The sequence below is a fragment of the Triticum urartu genome, chromosome 2 (assembly GCF_003073215.2).
Source record: "Triticum urartu cultivar G1812 chromosome 2, Tu2.1, whole genome shotgun sequence".
NCBI lineage: Eukaryota > Viridiplantae > Streptophyta > Magnoliopsida > Poales > Poaceae > Triticum > Triticum urartu.
Window position 1 is genome coordinate 560,383,362 of NC_053023.1, and position 18,001 is coordinate 560,401,362.

Below are 18,001 nucleotides of genomic sequence, written 5' to 3' on the forward strand. Positions count from 1 at the left end.
TCCGCTTTGGGTTCGAGCTTATCAGCCTGAAACTTTTTCACATAAGCGTCGCAACCCCAAACTTTTTAAGAAATGGCAGCTTAGGTTTCTCTAAACCATAGTTCATACGGTGTCATCTCATCGGAATTATGTGGTGCCCTATTTAAAGTGAATGTGGTTGTCTCTAATGCCTAACCCATAAATTATTGTGGTAATTCGATAAGAGACATCATGGTATGCATCATATCCAATAGGGTGCAGTTATGATGTTCGGACACACCATCACACTATGGTGTTCCAGGCTGTATCAGTTGTGAAACAATTTCCACAATGTCTTAATTCTGTGCCAAACTCGTAATTCAGATATTCATCTCTATGATCATATCATAGATCTTTTATCCTCTTGTCACGACGATCTTTCAACTTCACCCTGAAATTACTTGAACCTTTCAATAATTCAGACTCGTGATTCATCAAGTAAATATACTCAACATCTACCCAAATCATCTGTGAAGTAAGAACATAACGATATCCACTACACGCCTCAGCACTCATTGGACTACACACATCAAAAATGTATTACTTCCAGCAAGTTGCTTTCTGGTTCCATTTTACTGAAACCGAGGCTTTCAGTCATCTTGCCCATGTGGTATGATTTGCATGTCTCAAGTGATTCAAAACCAAGTGAGTCCAAACGATCCATTTGCATGGAGTTTCTTCATGCATATACACCAATAGACATGGTTCGCATGTCTCAAACTTTTCAAAAATGAGTGATCCCAAAGATCCATCAACATGGAGCTTCTTCATGCGTTTTATACCAATATGACTCAAGTGGCAGTGCCACAAGTATGTGGTACTATCATTACTATCTTATATCTTTTGGCATGAACATGTGTATCACTACGATCGAGATTCAATAAACCATTCATTTTAGATGTAAGGCCATTGAAGGTATTATTCAAATAAACAGAGTAACCATTATTCTCCTTAAATGAATAACCGTATTGCGATAGACATAATCCAATCATGTCTATGCTCAACGCAAACACCAATCTCGATGGTAGAGGGAGCGTACGATATTTGATCAACCTTGGAAATACTTCCAACACATATCGTCATCTCACCTTTAGCTAGTCTCCGTTTATTCCGTAGCTTTTATTTCGGGTTACTAACACTTAGCAACCGAACCGGTATCCAATGCCCTGGTGCTACTAGGAGTACTAGTAAAGTACACATCAACACAATGTATATCCAATATACTTCTATCGACCTTGCCAGCCTTCTAATCTACCAAGTATCTAGGGTAATTCTGCTCCAGTGGCTGTTCCCCTTATTACAGAAGCACTTAGTCTCGGGTTTGGGTTCAACCTTGGGTCTCTTCACTAGAGCAGCAGCTGAATTGCCGTTTCATGAAGTATCCCTTCTTGCCCTTGCCCTTCTTGAAACTAGTGGTTTCACCAACCATCAACAATTGATGCTCCTTCTTGATTTCTACTTTCGTGGTGTCAAACATCGCGAATATCTCAAGGATCATCATATATGTCCCTGATATATTATAGTTCATCACGAAGCTCTAGCAGCTTGGTGGTAATGACTTCGGAGAAACATCACTATCTCATCTGGAAGATCAACTCCCACTCGATTCAAGCGATTGTTGTACTCAGACAATCTGAGCACAAGCTCAACAATTGAGCTTTTCTCCCTTAGTTTGCAGGCTAAGAAAATCGTCGGAGGTCTTATACCTCTTGACGTGGGCACGAGCCTGAAATCCCAATTTCAGCCCTCGAAACATCTCATATGTTTCGCGACGTTTCAAAACGTCTTCGGTGCCTCAACTCTAAACCGTTTAACTGAACTATCATGTAGTTATCAAAACGTGTATGTCAGATGTTCGCAACATCCACAGACAACGTTCGAGGTTCAGCACACTGAGCGGTGCATTAAGGACATAAGCCTTCTAAGAAGCAATGAGGACAATCCTCAGTTTACGGACCTAGTCCGCATAATTGCTACTATCAACTTTCAACTAATTTTCTCTAGGAACATATCTAAACAGTAGAACTAAAGCGCGAGCACGACATAATTTGCAAAATCCTTTTGACTATGTTCAGGATAATTAAGTTCATCTTATGAACTCCCACTCAGATAGACATCCCTCTAGTCATCTAAGTGATTACATGATCCGAGTCAACTAGGCCGTGTCCGATCATCACGTGAGACGGACTAGTCACATCGGTGAACATCTTCATGTTGATCGTATCTACTATACGACTCATGCTCGACCTTTCGGTCTCTTGTGTTCCGAGGCCATGTCTGTACATGCTAGGCTCGTCAAGTCAACCTAAGTGTTTCGCGGTGTAAATCTGTTTACACCCGTTGTATGTGAACGTTAGAATCTATCACACCCGATCATCACGTGGTGCTTCGACAACGAACTGTCGCAACGGTGCACAGTTAGGGGGAACACTTTCTTGAAATTTTAATGAGGGATCATCTTATTTACTACCGTCGTTCTAAGCAAATAAGATGTAAAACATGATAAACATCACATGCAATCAAATAGTGACATGATATGGCCAATATCATTTTGCTCCTTTTGATCTCCATCTTCGGGGCTCCATGATCATCGTTGTCACCGGCATGACACCATGATCTCCATCATCATGATCTCCATCATCGTGTCTTCTTGAAGTTGTCTCGTCATCTATTACTTCTACTACTATGGCTAACGCTTTAGCAATAAAGTAAAGTAATTACATGACGTTTATGTTGACACGCAGGTCATAAATAAATAAGACAACTCCTATGGCTCCTGCCGGTTGTCATACTCATCGACATGCAAGTCGTGATTCCTATTACAAGAACATGATCAATCTCATACATCACATATATCATTCATCACACTTCTTATGGCCATATCACATCACATAGCATACCCTGCAAAAACAAGTTAGACGTCCTCTAATTGTTGTTTGCATGTTTTACGTGGCTGCTATGGGTTTCTAGCAAGAACGTTTCTTACCTACGCAAAGACCACAACGTGATATGTCAATTGCTATTTACCCTTCATAAGGACCCTTTTCATCGAATCCGATCCGACTAAAGTGGGAGAGACAGACACCCGCCAGCCACCTTATGCAACTAGTGCATGTCAGTCGGTGGAACCGGTCTCACGTAAGCGTACGTGTAAGGTTGGTCCGGGCCGCTTCATCCCACAATGCCGCCGAATCAAGATTGGACTAGTAATGGTAAGCATATTGAACAAAATCAACGCCCACAACTACTTTGTGTTCTTCTTGTGCATAGAATCTACGCAATAGACCTAGCTCATGATGCCACTGTTGGGGAACGTAGCAGAAATTCAAAATTTTCCTACGTATCACCAAGATCTATCTATGGAGAGACCAGCAACGAGGGGAAGGAGAGTGCATCTACAAACCCTTGTAGATCGCTAAGCGGAAGCGTTCAAGAGAATGGGGTTGAAGGAGTCGTACTCGTCGTGATTCAAATCACCGATGATCCTAGTGCCGAACGGACGGCACCTCCGCGTTCAACACACGTACAGGCCCGACGATGTCTCCCACGCCTTGATCCAGCAAGGAGAGAGGGAGAGGTTGAGGAAGACTCCATCCAGCAGCAGCACAACGGTGTGGTGGTGGTGGAGGAGTGTGGCAATTCTGCAGGGCTTCGCCAAGCACTACGGGATATGAGGAGAAAGAGAGGGAGGACTGCACCAACGAGAGAGATCAAATCGCGTGTTATGAGCAGCCCAAACCTCAACTATATATAGGGGAAGGGGAGGGGCTGCGCCCCCTTTAGGGTTTCCACCCCTAGGGGTGGCGGCCAGCCTAGATCCCATCTAAGGGGGGCAGCCAAGGGGGAGGGGGAGAGGGAGGCGCACCAAGATGGGCCTTAGGGCCCATCTGCCCTAGGGTTTGCCCCCTTCTCCTCTCCCTTGCCCCTTGGGCCCTTGTGGGGGGGAGCACCAGCCCACCTGGGGCTGGTCCCCTTCCACACTTGGCCCATGAAGCCCTCCGGGGCTGGTGGCCCCACTTGGTGGACCCCCGGGACCCTCCCGGTGGTCCCGGTACGTTACCGATAAACCCCAAAACTTTTCCGGTGACCAAAACAGGACTTCCCATATATAAATCTTTACCTCCGGACCATTCCGGAACTCCTCGTGATGTCCGGGATCTCATCCGGGACCCGAACAACATTCGGTTACCACATACAAACTTCCTTTATAACCCTAGCATCATCGAACCTTAAGTGTGTAGACCCTACGGGTTCGGGAGACATGCAGACATGACCGAGACGTTCTCCGGTCAATAACCAACAGCGGGATCTGGATACCCATGTTGGCTCCCACATGTTCCACGATGATCTCATCGGATGAACCACGATGTCGAGGATTTAATCAATCCCGTATACAATTCCCTTTGTCTAGCGGTATTGTACTTGCCCGAGATTCGATCGTCGGTATCCGATACCTTGTTCAATCTCGTTACCGGCAAGTCTCTTTTACTCGTTCCGTAACACATCATCCCGTGATCAACTCCTTGATCACATTGTGCACATTATGATGATGTCCTACCGAGTGGGCCCAGAGATACCTCTCCGTTTACACGGAGTGACAAATCCCAGTCTCGATTCGTGCCAACCCAACAGACACTTTCGGAGATACCTGTAGTGTACCTTTATAGCCACCCAGTTACGTTGTGACGTTTGGCACACCCCAAAGCACTCCTACGGTATCCGGGAGTTGCACAATCTCATGGTCTAAGGAAATGATACTTGACATTAGAAAAGCTTTAGCATACGAACTACACGATCTAGTGCTATGCTTAGGATTGGGTCTTGTCCATCACATCATTCTCCTAATGATGTGATCCCGTTATCAACGACATCCAATGTCCATGGTTAGGAAACCGTAACCATCTATTGATCAACGAGCTAGTCAACTAGAGGCTTACTAGGGACATGGTGTTGTCTATGTATCCACACATGTATCTGAGTTTCCTATCAATACAATTATAGCATGGATAATAAACGATTATCATGAACAAGGAAATATAATAATAACTTATTTATTATTGCCTCTAGGGCATATTTCCAACACATTCCAGTTATAAACAACACGGGGACCAAGAAGGAATGGTGATGGTGAGAAGTATCACTTGTATCAAGAATTCTCAAGAGGTGGTGAAATTCCCACGACATTCTTGACATAAAAGGTGGTAATATTCCAAGGTAAGGAAGAACAAATGCTGGATAGCAAGGAACTCAAGGTATAACACATAACACGAACAAGTTTGTGTTGGAGGGAAGGCAATAAAATGGTCGATGATAACACAAATCATCAAGGGCAAGGATGGTATTTCTCATCATGAATTCGATTGATATCTATACCAATATAAAAAGACCCAAATGGGCAGAACCAAACCATCTCGACCGTCAAATCATGTTATCTAGCGGTTCAATTAGCTGCAATGTTGAGCACCAAACACGTTTAATGCTCTAATTACCCACCACTGCCATTGGTTATAAACACGTTTTGACTCAACGCTATCCCTTGAAATCTGTCATGTAATTAATATCCTACCATTCCCGCGGAAAAGTAATTGATATGTTACCAAATATCTACGTGCACCAGATATCTTACCTAATATAACATGCAACTAATATCCTACCTAATATAAACGTGCATTGCACGTACATTATTACTAGTCCTAGTAGGAGTCAAGATGTTGATGATGATCATGGCAATTTTGTCGAGAGGCTCCACGAAGAAGCAATCGAACAACGACTATATCAAGCAAAAGGACCGATGCCGTGAAAGATTAATGGATCCACGGGTACGACACCAACTCAAAATCAAGCTTGTTGTTAGAGGTGAAATGATAAGACAAGGAAGATCGACGTAAGTTTAGCTCATCGTCGAAAGTTGTGCTCCGAGAATAAGGACCAGGTAGCACAGTTATAATTAGCACGGTAATAATGTAGCCAATTGGGCTAGGAATGACATGATGGAGTATTAAACTTCCCAACAATAAAGTACTAGGAGTACTGAATCACAGTGTTGATTCGATTCACTACGCGGTGTTCTCGGTTGACGACAACCCAGAACCCGTGGAGTGACTATCACAGGAAAAGGGTACTACTTCACCAAAAGTTCAAAAGAGGTAGGGCAATAGCATGATATCCTCAAGATACCAGGGGGTAAACTCGAGAGTAGGATAGAACAAGGGTTGGACAGGGGTAATGATTTGCAGAATACAAGTACTTTAACTTGCCCGAGGAAAGAATCAAGGAAGATCAATATGGCCGGAACCATGATTGCAAAAGACCAGATCCCAGATATAAGATGAACTTATACCAAGGGAAAATTAATTTAAGAGAAGCTTCCATGATAAGATCAACATCGTGTCCATGGGCATGAACACAAAGTTCAAGGTCGACTCCCACTTCTACAATGCATGACCATTCATTCACTACTCTTATAAAATAATTTTAGTGTGAAACCTACCTGGTGAATTACCAGGGGAGTATGACCCGTGAAAACTTTTCGGGTTCAAACCGATTAAGGAAGGCATAGGTTCAACCCATCGGGGCATCTTAGAAACATATACCACAAACTTCAGGAGTAAAATAACTCAAGCTCAGAAGCAGATCATGGTTGACAAAAGCAGAGGATATAATTTACCAAAGGCATTAGATATCAGGGGAAGAACTGACAAGGTTATTGGATATGAAGGACACTGTCGGATAATAACCAAGCAATTGGTCTCGCGGACCACAAGGAATCTGATTTGAGTATCGGTTCTCAATCAGAAGGAAAAAGAATGCACATGCATCAGATTATAGAAACAACCGACTGATTCAAATCTCAAATGCAAATGAATTATGATTTCCAAATCAAGGGATAAAAAACAAACGTTCTGATCGAAAATGAATAAGTTCAATAGACTTAGAAGCACAACCGATCAAGGCATTGATTGGTCAAGAACCAGCTCATATCAAAATGACGTCTGAGCCAGAAGGATGAATTCTAGGGACTGACTAAGGATTGCGAGCATTCACAACATATTGAATCAAAAGACTCAAAATGATAATGACAAGGGATGCCAATAAGATTATGAGACTTATGGGATTAACAATAATGCAAGTAAGCAAGAATTTCAAGAGCAATAGGTGGCTCAGGATTTTCGAAAGATCGAATGGTATTTCGAAGACTCATGTGAAACACATGAACAACTGGGAATGAGCGAATACTCGATAAGTGGAAGGAATTACCCACAGGGGTATTCTTGTGGCAAAGAACTGTAAGGCAGTATGCACAAAGTATTCTCATAACAATAGAGAGAATTTCGGGGTATCTTGTAATAACAAGATCAACGGGGAATGATTGTATGAATGGAAAGTGTACGTGGTTATCCATAGGGGGTTTATCAATGAAAGGAAATTGCAAAAGCGATGGCACAAAGTCTCGAGAGAACATCGTATAGTATCTTTGGAATCTTCTGGTGAAGCAAGCGATCGTCCGGACCGAGGGGATCTCTGGGAGAAAGTATTTACGAGAACCTAGAGTTAGAGTTAGAAAATCATTTAACCCGAATAGGAGAGAGATCAGAGTCCAAGAGTATAGACGGGGAGTAAAAGATCCTAATACCACCCAATGGCGATGTGGGCCCGTAAGCCACACAACCATGTTAGTAAAAGTTTTGCAATTGACTAGACTCGACATCGGCCAAGGAGTTTGGAAGGGGGGGTTCCTACAGGCAGTCAGCTCTGATACCAACTTGTGACGCCCCTGATTTGACCGTACACTAATCATACACGCAAATGTTCACGATCAAGATCAAGGACTCACGGGAAGATATCACAACACAACTCTAGACACAAATTAAAATAATACAAGCTTTATATTACAAGTGAGGGGCCTCGAGGGCTCGAATACAAACGAGTCAGCGGAAGCAACAATATCTGAGTACAGACATAAGTGAAACAAGTTTGCCTTAAGAAGGCTAGCACAATAGTAGCAACGATCGAAAAGGCAAGGCTTCCTGCCTGGGACCTCCTAACTACTCCTCGAAGCCGAACTCCACGTTGAAACATCCTCAGGATCCTATGGCTCCTGGACTCCATCATATGATCCCAATAACCGGGAAAAGGGGAAATAGAAGTAGCAAAGCAACCGTGAGTACTCATCCAAAGTACTCGCAAGCAAGGATCTACACTGCATATGCATTGGTATTAATGAAATGGGTAGTATCTATGGACTGAACTACAGAATGCCAGAATAAGAGGCGGATAGCTAGTCTTATCGGAGACTACGCTTCTGGCAGCCTCCATCTTGAAGCGGTAGAAGAGAGTAGATGGTAAGTTAACCAAGTATCATCGCATCGCATAATCCTACCCGGCTATCCTCTCCTCGTCGCCCTGTTAGAGAGCGATCATCAAGTTGTATCTGGCACTTGAAAGGGTGTGTTTTATTAAGTATATGGTTCTAGTTGTCATAAGGTCAAGGTACAACTCCGGGTCGTCCTTTTACCGAGGGACACGGCTATTCGAATAGATAAACTTCCCTGCAAGGGTGCACCACATTTCCCAACACGCTCGATCCCCTTTGGCCGGACACACTTTCTTGGGTCATGCCCGGCCTCGGAAGATCAACACATCGCAGCCCCACCTAGGCACAACAAAGAGGTCAGCACGCCGGTCTAAATCCTATGCGCGCAGGGGGTCTGGGCCCATCGCCCATTGCTGACCTGCATGTTGCGTACGCAGCCGGTGAGCAGACCTAGCAACCTCCATTACAAAGAAAGTTGCGTTACGCGGTCCAACCCGGCGCGCGCCGCTCACTCGCTGACGTCAAGAAGGCTTCGGCTGATACCACGACGTCGAGTGCCCATAACTGTTCTCGCGTAGTTGGTTAGTGCGTATAGGCCAGTGGTTAGACTCAGATCAAATATTAAGATCTCGTTAAGCGTGTTAATTGATTTAACCGCGGACGTCGACCAGGGCCAGGCCCACCTCTCTCCTAGGTGGTCTCAACCTGCCCTGTCGCCCCGCCACAAAGATCCACCCAGAGGGTCGTCGGGAGAAAGGTTCTTTGAGCCCCCAATCCATGAATCACACTACAACACGGTAGAGATTTGAAGGCATCCAAAAATGCCTTTGAAAGGCCAAAAAATGCCTTCAGAGGCATTTTTGAAGAATGCCTCCGATGCTCAGCCTGTGTAGGCATTTTCTGGAAATGCCTCCGATGCTCATGACTTATGAGGGCATTCTAAAAAACGCCTGTGAAAAAATGCCTCCGATGCTCATGACTTATGAGGGCATTCTGAAAAACGCCTGTGAAACTGCAATAAAATTTTACTTATATGGCATGTAGTTAATGAGAAGTATACTAACATAATATGTTATAACACCGGGCCTTTCTCACGCACACAAATAGGAGTATCATTTTATTTGTCCACGTGTATCTTAGAGCACACATCTTTCAGTCTATGTATGAGAACTCTTACGTCACATAAAGTGGCTCTCCTTTTAAACCGGTCAAATTTTAGTTCGTCAAGCGGTATGGAACTAAATAATTTGCAACTTTGTTCCGAACGAGAAATAGCTCACGCAAAAATGAAAAACGTGCATACCATGACTCAAACCATCGACCTCTGTTCTTTCAGAGTCAACAGTCAAGTCAGCCAACCAACAAACCAGTCGTCTTACTTGATGGCATTGCACGCACAGCCTTAATATGGTATCTTCATCCGGCCACGTCAGTCAAAGGACTAGAAGCCCGTACAGGTACATATATTCCATACAATAGGGACTAAATTGAAAATCTAACCGAGATTTGGAGGCATTTTTCTCCAGAACACCTTCAAGTGTGTGCGGGCAGTTTACAATACGCCCCCTAACCTTTGATATATTACAGCATTTTCTGAAAACGCCTCTAAATCTGAAGTGGCGTTCTGCAAAACGCATCTCAAACTGTTATACATATTACTGCATTTTTTCAAAACGCCAGTAATTAAGCATCTTTTTGAGGCATTCCTCATAAGTGTCTCCTAACAAGAGACATTTGAAGGCGTTTTGTTCGGAACGCTTTTAGGAGAGGTAATCCAAGGCACTTTTTTTAATGCCTTTGTTTCTTAACTGTGTTGTAGTGTCACTCGCGGGTACTTTACGAGCCGATCTGTTTTTAGTCATCACATGTATCATGTATAATATATATAATATATACCCGTGATCACGGCCCGGTAGTATAGCATGGCAGACGGACAAGAATGTAGGGTCACTGATGATAAACTAGCATCCTATACTAAGCATTTGGGATTGCAGGTAAGGTATCAACAACTGTAGCAGCAATGACATGCTATGCAACAAAATAGGATTAACCGAAAGCAGTAACATGCTACACTACTCTAATGCAAACAGTAGAGAGAAGAGAAGAATAGGCGGTATATGGTGATCAAGGAGGGGCTTGCCTGGAAGCTTTGTTGCACATGAAGAAGGGTCGTCGATGACGTAGTCGTACTCAGTGGCCTCAACTCCGGTCTCGGGGTCTACTAGAGAAGAAGAAGGGGGGAGAAACAGTAAATACGGAGCAAACAAGGCATCAAAAAATATAACAAGGCAATACGCGGTACCAGGGATGATCTAACGCAGGGATAGGTGATACCGGAAAAGGGGGGAAACATCCGGGAAAGTATCCCCGGTGTTTTGCGCTTTTGGATAGATGAACCGGAGGGGGAAAGTTGTGTGTTTGCTATGCAAGGGACATGTGACAGATGAACGAACCGCGTATTCGGATTTGTCTCATTTTTCTGATCAACTTTTATGTAGAAAACTTTTTCATCAGAGTTACGGTTGAATTTATATGAATTTTTGAAGTTTAAACAATATTCTAAAATTCCTGGGTTTATATTAATAAAAAAACTATGCAGAAAAGGCTAGGTGCACCCGGTGTAGTGCACCCAGAGGTGCACCAGTGGCCGACCGGTGGGGCCAGTCAACTGCTGGCGCAACAGTTGACTGGTTAAACTTTGACCAGTCAGCGGGTCCAGTGGGGCCCGCATGTTAGTGTCTCACTTTTATTTATTTATATTTGTTTTTAGTTCCGGCTGGGGGTGCCTCCGGTGGCCGGAGCGGGTGCAGAAGTGGCGGTGGAGGCGAGCTCGGCGGTGAGGCGCAGGGCGAGCAGGGGGGTGGCCGGGGTGCACGACAGCAGTGGCTGGGCCACGCGCGGGCGCGCGAGCTTGAGGCGGCACGGGCGCTCGCGGCGAAGCGGGCGCGCATCTAGGCGCAGGCGGGGTGCGAAGCAGCAGGCCGGGATGCGGCGGCGGCACGGGAAGAGGGAGCGGCGGGGGCAGGAGGCGACGGCGGCGGTGCGGCAGCAGCAACAGAGGAGGCGAGCGGCGGCGGATGGCCAAAGCGTGCGGTGCAGGCGGCGTAGGGTGCAGCCGGACACGGGCATAGACGTGGGGGGAGCACAGCCACAGGCGCGACGAGCGCGCGCGGGAGCGAGCCCGGTGCGGGTATGGTGGCGCTTCGGCCATGGCGGATGCGAGCTCGCGGGATGACACTACGGCGACCGATCGACAGGGCCAAGCCGGGATTCGGAGGAGGGGCTCACGGCGGTGCCGAAGACGAGCTCGAGGTGGCCAGGGACGGACCGGAGCGGCGGCAATCGACGACGGAGGCTGGCGATGTACACGGTGAAGATGAGCTCGATGGCGAGTGTACGGGGCAGCTCCGCTCGATTTGGTGCTCGGGATGGACGGAGTCGATTGTGACGGTTCTCCTGGACGTGTTCTCATGCGCCGGGAAGCACGGTGGCCGTGGTGACGACGACGACCGTGACGAGCGGCGGACGGGCCGCGACCATTTGGACAAGAGCGAGTGAGGGAGGGGAAAGTGAGGGGTAGGGTTTCGTCAGGGGGTCGCGGGGATGCACTTAACCTCCGGGTGGGCTCCGAATGGTCGCCATGACGACAATCGGCTATGTGGACGGCGTATGCGTGTGCACAGCACCATAGCCTCCCTGCCTCTGTACAAAGGTGGGGGAAAAGGCATGGTGGGCTGGCCTGTGGGGTGGCCGACTAGGCCGGCTGGGTCGAGGCCTAGTGGAGGAAGGGGGGTTTACTATTTTTGCCTTTCTCATTTAATGTTTCTGTTTCTATTTAGTTTTATTTTATTTTCAGTTTTATAAAAATATGACACTAGCCCCTAAATTAGTTTTATTAATTAAGACACTGCCACAAATAACTTGGCACCTAAATAAAATAGTTTATATTTGTTTATTATTTAAAAGAATTTAATAATTATTTTTAGCCACTGTTTTATTTAATTTAGGACATTAATCCACTTTTAGAAAAATGTTTGTTCACCACCATATTTAGTTATGGAATATTTGCAACACTTTGAACATTTTAGTTTGAAAGTTTGAAAACTTTTGCCGTTTGACTTGATTTTGAATTTTGAATTTGAACAGGATTGAACCACCATGGAATTAGCAACAGTAATCATGGTGACATGGAGGAGCTTGGAGTGTCCAGGGGAAGGAGAAGCGAAGATAAGGATACCTGGTGATGGAATGATGATGTTCAGAAGGCGATTAAAGAGAAGAAAGATTGCTTCAAACGCCTATACCTGGATAGGAGTGCAGACAACATAGAGAAGTACAAGATGGCGAAGAAGGCCGCAAAGCGAGCTGTTGGTGAAGCAAGGGGTCGGGCATATGAGGAGCTCTACCAACGGTTAGGCACGAAGGAAGGTGAAAGGGACATCTATAAGATGGCCAAGATCCGAGAGAGGAAGACGAGGGATATTGGCCAAGTCAAATGCATCAAGGACGGAGCAGGCCAACTCTTGGTGAAGGACGAGGAGATTAAGCATAGATGGCGGGAGTACTTCGACAAGCTGTTCAATGGGGAGAATGAGAGTTCTATCATTGAACTGGACGACTCCTTTGATGAGACCAGCATGCGTTTTGTGTGGCGAATCCAGGAGTCTGAGGTCAAGGAGGCTTTAAAAAGGATGAAAGGAGGCAAGGCGATGGGCCCTGATTGTATCCCCATTGAGGTGTGGAAAGGTCTCGGGGACATAGCGATAGTATGGCTAACCAAGCTTTTCAACCTCAATTTTCGGGCAAACAAGATGCCAGAAAAATGGAGACGGAGTATATTAGTACCAATCTTCAAGAACAAGGGGTATGTTCAGAGTTGTACTAATTACCGTGGAATTAAGCTGATGAGCCATACAATGAAGCTATGGGAGAGAGTCATTGAGCACCGCTTAAGAAGAATGACAAGCGTGACCAAAAATCACTTTGGTTTCATGCCTGGGAGGTCGACCATGGAAGCCATTTTCTTGGTACGACAACTTATGGAGAGATATAGGGAGCAAAAGAAGGACTTGCATATGGTGTTCATTGACTTGGAGAAGGCCTATGATAAGATACCGCGGAATGTCATGTGGTGGGCCTTGGAGAAACACAAAGTCCCAGCAAAGTACATTACCCTCATCAAGGACATGTACAATAATGTTGTGACAAGTGTTCGAACAAGTGATGTCGACACTGATGACTTCCCGATTAAGATAGGACTGCATCAGGGGTCAGCTTTGAGCCCTTATCTTTTTGCATTGGTAATGGATGAGGTCACAAGGGATATACAAGGAGATATCCCATGGTGTATGCTCTTTGCGGATGATGTGGTGTTAGTTGACGATAGTCGGACGGGGGTAAATAGGAAGTTAGAGTTATGGAGACAAACCTTGGAATCGAAAGGGTTTAGGCTTAGTAGAACTAAAACCGAGTACATGATGTGCGGTTTCAGTACTACTAGGTGTGAGGAGGAGGTTAGCCTTGATGGCCAGGTGGTACCTCAGAAGGACACCTTTCGGTATTTGGGGTCAATGCTGCAGGAGGATGGGGGTATTGATGAAGATGTGAACCATCGAATCAAAGCCAGATGGATGAAGTGGCGCCAAGCTTCTGGCATTCTCTGTGACAAGAGAGTGCCACAAAAGCTAAAAGGCAAGTTCTACAGGACGGCGGTTCGACCCGCAATATTGTATGGCGCTGAGTGTTGGCCGACTAAAAGGCAACATGTTCAACAGTTAGGTGTGGCGGAGATGCGTATGTTGAGATGGATGTGTGGCCACACAAGGAAGGATCGAGTCCGGAATGATGATATACGAGATAGAGTTGGGGTAGCACCAATTGAAGAGAAGCTTGTCCAACATCGTCTGAGATGGTTTGGGCATATTCAACGCGGGCCTCCAGAAGCTTCGGTGCATAGTGGACGGCTAAAGCGTGCGGAGAATGTCAAGAGAGGGCGGGGTAGACCGAATTTGACATGGGAGGAGTCCGTTAAGAGAGACCTGAAGGATTGGAGTATCACCAAAGAGCTAGCTATGGACAGGGGTGCATGGAAGCTTTCTATCCATGTGCCAGAGCCATGAGTTGGTTGCGAGATCTTATGGGTTTCACCTCTAGCCTACCCCAACTTGTTTGGGACTAAAGGCTTTGTTGTTGTCGTTGAATCATGGTGACATGGCATCATTAGCAGAAGTTACTGTAGCTTAATTACCCGGGCGTCACAGTAAGTCCACATGCCTTGCATTGTTGTACAAGTTCTGCAAGGCTGTCATAGCATTGTTTGGCCTAGAGTACCCGAGAGAGCCAAATGATGCGAATAGTGCCCGGTTTGTTGGTGATAAATGTAGATAGAGGCTTTCCGTGGATGCTTGGTAGTATAGATTGTATGCACTAGAGGTGGAAGAAATGTCCATCTGCTTGGCAGGGGTTGCATAAGGGACATGTCAAAGGTTGAACTGTCATACTTGAAGTTGTGGCTTCACAAGATCTCTGAATTTTGGCACTCTTTTTTGGGCATGACAGGTTCTCACAGTGACACCAACATGCTTCGACGCTCTCCGGTGTTCGGAAGGCTTGCAAAAGAGGCAACTACCCAGAGGTCAACTTTGAGATCAATGGCCACCAATACAACAAGGGATACTACCTTGCTGATGGTATATATCCTCAATGGTCAACTCTTGTGAAGACAATCTCCAGTCCAATAGGAGAGAAGAGGGCTATGTTTGCTCAAGCACAAAAGAGTGCTACGAAGGATGTGGAGCATGCTTTTGATGTACTTCAATCTCGATGTGTCATCGCTCGGTATCCTGTTAGAACTTGGAGCACCAAAAAGTTGTGAGAGGTGATGACCGCTTGTGTGATCATGCACAACATGATCGTAGAGGATGAGCGTGATGACCAAATCTATGATCAAGGGTTTTAATTTCAGGGTGAAAATATTATGCCTGATCATGGACCGGCAATATTTACACAGTTCACTCAATTTCATATGAAATGTGATTAGCCAATTCACATTCAACTTCATAAATGATTTGGTTGAGTATATGTGGACTCAACTCGGCAACAAATAGATGCATCGGTTTTTTTACTTTCTATGTATTTGTGACAACTTAAACTTCATTTGGTTTATAAACTATGAGATTTTTGTTTGGTTGTAAACTATTTTTTATTGTGATACTATCTGATTTATTTGGTTGTAATAAAACTACGTGCAATGTTGCTTTTTAGATATATGCATGCAAAAATTGTGCACATTTGATCACCGGCAGACCGGGCGGACCAAATGGATCGGCCGGTTGGGCACACTATGGACACAAACACAAACATGCACGGACGCCGTCCCTTTGACCCACACAAACGGACTAAAAAAAGATAAAAACCACGTTCATTGCATTCGCCGGTTTGAGTTGCCCTAACCCCTAGTTAGTTGCACCCAGGACAAGCAGGTTGGGGGCATGCCACACTGATGTGATGCGGTTTCTAAAAAGGATATGATGTGTGTGAGAAGTGCAAGCAGCAACTGATCTCCATAGAGCTCTTTATTTTTCTTTCAATGAAAATATTTTTTTCACATCTTAAAAAATCTGAAAAATATACACATAGACATATGTTTATAGTATAAATGTATAAAGTTTCATAAACATATATGTTAATATGTGATGTACATAAAAAGACAAGCAAATGGATTAAAATAGGCCTTCTCTTTTGGACTGATATTTTTCCTTTTTGTGCAGCATGCAAATAATCAAATTAGTTGCTGAAATTTTTTACATACTTGAAGAACATGCATATGTACTTATATAAAAAAATTGACATTTCTTGAAACTCTTAAATATATATATTTATTTATTGAAAAACGGGCTCCATATAGCCCGTACTTTGCAATGCCGGTCTCATGATGTCTGGTTGTAGGGGACCTCCTCGCTCACCTGGACCAACCCATTTGCGTGACGCAAGAATCAACAAAAACCAGCAGCACCTGGCGGGAATCAAACCGCTGATCAGCAGCAGACACGCACGCGTTGCTAGCCAGTCCATCCGGATGACTTTTGTTGATGATTTACAGCGCGACTTTTAGAGAAAAGAACCACAGCGGCAAAACATAAAAGAATAGCTCGCAAAAATTTCTCGAAAACGTGTTTTAGTGGGACCGAACACATGACCTCCCGTGAGAGAACGACGTCACTAGCTCAGCGACTTTAAAAACAAATCAAATGAGATTTTCTTCTCACAAAAATAAATTGTTTTCTTTTCAAAAAACGGATATTTTTAAGAAGAAATGACTAATTTTCAAAGACACAAACATTTTTGGGAAATCTGAAAAATCAAATAAAGGAGCAACATTGAAAACAAGATTTACTTTTTTTTTAACTACGAACAACTTTTTGAGAAAAATGTGAAGACTTTTTGTAACAGCAACAAATTTGAAAAATGCGAACATTGTTATCAAAACAGGAACCTTTTATGAAATTGCTGAAGATTTTTTGAATGAAGAACAAATTATGAAAATATGAACACTTTTTAATTTGCGAATATATTTTGCAAAGGAGAACATTTTTAAAAATTTCTGAACGCCTTTTGAAATTGTCAATACATTTTGAAAATGAGGATATTTTTCAAAAATTCGTGAAAATTTTCTGAAACATGAACATTTTTTAAATTGTGAACAAATTAACATATTTTGAAAGATCTGAACATTTTTTTGAAATTTTAAACAAATTTCAAAAACAAGAACGTTATTTGAAATTCCTGAACATTTTTGAAAATGTAAACACTGTCAAATTTGTGAACACGTTTTGAAAAAAACTCGAACATTTTCAAAAACAGAATCACTTTTTGAAAATCATGACCAATTTTGTCGAAGCGGTAACATTATTTGAAATTGCAGAAGAAAAGTTGACAACACGAACATTTTTCGAATGTATCAATAATTTTTGAAACTAGAACATTTTTTGAAACATCTAAAAAAATGAAATGTGAACATTATTTGGAATTTAGGAACAATTTTTTAAAACATAAACATATTTTGAAATCCCAACATTTTTCGAAAAGTTGTGAAAATTTTGAATAAAAACATTCCGAGCTGAAAAACAAGAGCATATTTAAAATTCCTGAACAATTTTTAAAAAATGCAAACTTTTTTTGCATTTCTGAACAATTTCTGAAATCATGAACATTTTTTCAATTTTGAATGTTTTTTCAAACCATGAACATTTATTTAAAAGTCTGAACAATTTTCGGAATATGAACCTTTTTAAGAAAATAAAAAGAAAAGGAAAAAGGGAAAAGGAAAGGAAAAAAGAAACAAAAATAAAAAAATAAAAATAGAAAAACCAAAAAGAAAACAGGAAAACCGGTAAAGGAAAAAAACGGTCAGCGAACCTTCTAGAAATTTCCCAAAACCGGCTGGTTAGCAGTGGTAAATTGGGCTTGCCCATTTCTAGCGCGGCGGGCGTTCTGCCTGTGCGTTTCGTCAACACTTTGAGGCAATAAACGGCGAATAGGGTTTTCCCGTGGGTTGATGGGTTATGTGAGTTTATTGTTTGGTTTGGGGCGTGTTTTGTATTATCTGGGAGCTGGTGATGTGGGCTAGCCCACAAAAAGAAGGGAATCTTCAACATTTCGTGTTGCTTG